Genomic DNA, 3,597 nt, shown 5'->3' with positions numbered 1-3,597 from the left:
TGGTTCGGGAGCGCGCCGACTGGGAGGCTTATCGCGAGCGTATGCTGAAGCGAATTGCGGAGTTTGAGAAGTCGAAAGCTGCGTTCGACGAAGAAAGAGCCAAGTTTGAGGCTGACAAGAAGGCGGAGGAGTGGGGCCGCGAGGGGCTGCAGAAAAAACTCCACAATGTTGAGGAGCAACTGGCCAAGGAGAAGGCCGAGTTCAAGCGTATATGCGCCCAAGACAACGAGCGTACTTATGCTCTACGACAGAAGATCGTTGATCTTGAGGCTAAAGTTGCGGACTTGACCTCAAAGGTGGAGGAAGCGCAGGGTGAAAAAACTGCCAAGCAGCAGATGGAGGTTAGTTCTACTGATTCTCGCTCTTCCTTTTTGTTTATGAGATTTCTCTAAGTCAATTCTCAAGGCGTTTGTCAATTTTTAGGTTGAGCTGACTGAAGCCAAGGTGCAATTGTCTAACAAGGACAAGGATCTCCATGCCAAGGACGTTGAGATAGCGGAACTCAAACGTCGCTTGAATGAGCAAATCGACAGATGCGAGTCCTTGGAGATTGACCTTGAGGCTGAGAAGGTCAAGGCTGCTGATGCTGAGGAGGCGCGTGCTGTGAGCACTGCCGCGCTGAATGTGGCTCAAACCAATTACTCTGAGGCTCAAGGTATCGTCGATACACTTGTCTCAGAAGCGGAGTGGATGCGCACTCGTGGAGTAGTGTTGGTAAGTGCCTTGTGCTTTTTTCTTAAGTTGATTTGAAGAGTTTTTTCTTTAATGCTTATCTTTTGTTGAAGGTTGCCAACTCCATCCTGAATGCGAACGAGCTAGATCGCGCCGTGGCGGCTCTGACAGATGCGGCGCGTGCGGTGGGTCACCGAGGAGGCTACCTGGAGTGTGCTGATCATGTTGAGCAAATGCTTGGGCAAGAATTTGACACAAGCCATTGCTCAGTAACAGAACGTGCCGATGCTGCGCTGGCAAGTGCTGAAAATTCCTATGACAACCTCTCCTTGCCTATCATGGAGTTGGTTGTCGAATCGTTAAAGAAAGACGACTGGTGCCAGCGTCTTAAGGCAATCCTCGATCCACCGGTTAACGTCGAGTTGTCCGACGAAGAGCCAGCTGGTGATGATGGCGGTGATGGTGATGATGATGGCAACGATGATGATGGTGAAGATGACGGAGATGATGGTGATGATCGTCGCGAAGAGTAGGAGAGTTTGTTGAGTAGTTAGTTGGTAGGCATTTGTGCCTTTGTAATTTCTTTGAATATTCTTATGTATGATGCTGCGCGGTTGCGCAAGTTGTTAATGAAACATTTTGTTTTTTCCGTTGCAATTATTGCATTGTTATAAAACTTTATGCTAAATTAGCTCGAATAAATGGAAGCGTTTTGTAAGTATTTAGGTGATCGTCCGGTCTCACGCTTTGTTTGCGGAGGACCTTGGAGGTGGTTTGAACCGTCTTGAAATGCTGTAGTGTTTTCGCGCTAATCAAAAGTTTAACATGCATTTGTAACGAAAAAATGTAATAGAAAAAACATGTCGTATGTTTTCATTCAAGTCAGAAGTTGGCTCTTAGGCCTTCATACATATTTGCCAATGGCTCGTAGCCGGCGTAGCGAATTGAAAAAATGGCGCAAGGCCGAAAAGATTACATATAGCATTTGCGCAATTGTTGCGCATTCCAAGTTCTTGGTAAGATGTGGCCATCTAGGGTGCGCAATTTGTAGGCCCCTTTGCCCAGGACCTCATGAATCAGATATGGGCCTTCCCATTTAGGTGCCAATTTCCCTGGGCGTTCCGCATTTGATGCTTCGTTGTCGCGAAAGACGTACTCCCCTGGATTGAAGGTACAAATGCGAACCCTTGTGTTGTAGTACCTTTCCAGCTGGGTTTTGTACTTGGCCTCTCTGATTCTCGCGATTTCGCGTCTTTCTTCTAACAGGTCCAAGTCTAGGCGCCTTTCTGCTTCATTGTCAACCGTGTTGATCGTTGTCATGCGTGGCGAGGGCAGGCCAATCTTCGCTGGGATTACCGCCTCTGAGCCATAGACCAGGCTGAAAGGGGTTTCGCCGGTACTTGTCTTTGGCATGGACCGATGAGCCCATAAAATGCTTGGGAGCTCATCAACCCATCCGCGCCGCCTTGTTCCTAATCTGGCCTTTATCCCTTCGACGATGCATTTGTTCACACTTTCCACTTGTCCGTTGCCTTGTGGGTGCGCAACGGAGGTGAAAGTGTGTTCAATGTTCATCTCCTTCATCCAGTTCTTAAGATCGTCCGAAGCAAAGTTGGTGCCATTGTCTGTCACAATCTTGAGCGGGAGGCCAAATCTGCATATGATGTGCTCCCATATGAATTTGCGCACAATCATAGCTGTGGTGGATGCAAGGGCTTTGGCTTCTACCCACTTTGTGAAGTAGTCGACAGCTACTATGATGAACTTTACGGCGCCGGGAGCATCCGGGAAGGGTCCCACCATGTCAATTCCCCATTGTTGAAAGGGCCATGCGGTGGACACGGGGATAAGATCATTTTTAGGGCGCAGCGTTTTTGGAGCGTGCCTCTGGCAAGAGTCACACTTGCGGATCTCCTTCATTGCATCGACATGCATACCCGGCCAGTAGTAACCGGCGCTCATGATCTTCGCGACAACCATCCGTGGTCCGGAGTGAATGCCACAAATCCCCTCATGGATTTCCCTTATCAGATAATTTGCATCCTGGGGGTCCACGCAACGTAGTAGTGGTCCCAGGAAGGATTTTCGGTACAGGATACCGCCATTCATTTCGTACTGTAAGGCTTTGTTTTGGATCTTTTTTGCTTCCGCTTTGTTCTCGGGAAGCACCCCCTCTTGCAAGTATTGGATGATGGGGGTCATCCATGATGTCTGCCCTGTTTCGATTACGTTAACTTGGCGCAGTAAAACCGATGGGTTCTTGAGTACCTCTATCCTTACATCCTTGGCGAGATGTTGGAAGGAAGTCGAGGCCAGCTTGCTCAAAGCATCGGCAGGCTTGTTTTCTGAGCGATTAATGTGTATAACTTTGTGGGATTTGAATTGCTGTAGCAATTCCTTCGCTTGTTCCAGATACAAGGCCATGACTTCTCCTTTCGCGTCGTATATGCCGTTCACTTGACTTGCGATCAGGAGTGAGTCAACATATGCGCGCAAGTTTTTTGCTCCCATCTTGATGGCGAGGCGTAAGCCTGCCAGGAACGCTTCGTACTCAGCCTCGTTGTTGGTATTTTTGAAATCCAACCTAATGGCGTAAGTAAACTCGTGATTCTCGGGGCTTACTAAGCGCAAACCTGCTCCCGCGCCATCTTCATTTGATGCCCCGTCGGTGTAAAGCATCCAAGTTTCCTCTGTATCTTCTTTGGGAGTTTCTATCATCTCGCATTCTTTGATTTTATCGGCCGGCACTTCCGTGATGAAGTCGGCTAGAACCTGACCTTTGATTGCTGGGCGTGGCCTATACAAGATGTTGTGACCTCCCAGCTCAATGGCCCACTTCGCTAATCTGCCCGACGTTTCAGGTTTCTGTAGTATGGTTCCGATGTGGAAGTTCGTCAGCACGGTTATCACATGCCCTGTGAAGTA

The sequence above is a fragment of the Helianthus annuus genome, chromosome 16 (assembly GCF_002127325.2).
Source record: "Helianthus annuus cultivar XRQ/B chromosome 16, HanXRQr2.0-SUNRISE, whole genome shotgun sequence".
Classification (NCBI taxonomy): domain Eukaryota; kingdom Viridiplantae; phylum Streptophyta; class Magnoliopsida; order Asterales; family Asteraceae; genus Helianthus; species Helianthus annuus.
This window is presented reverse-complemented; position numbering follows the sequence as displayed.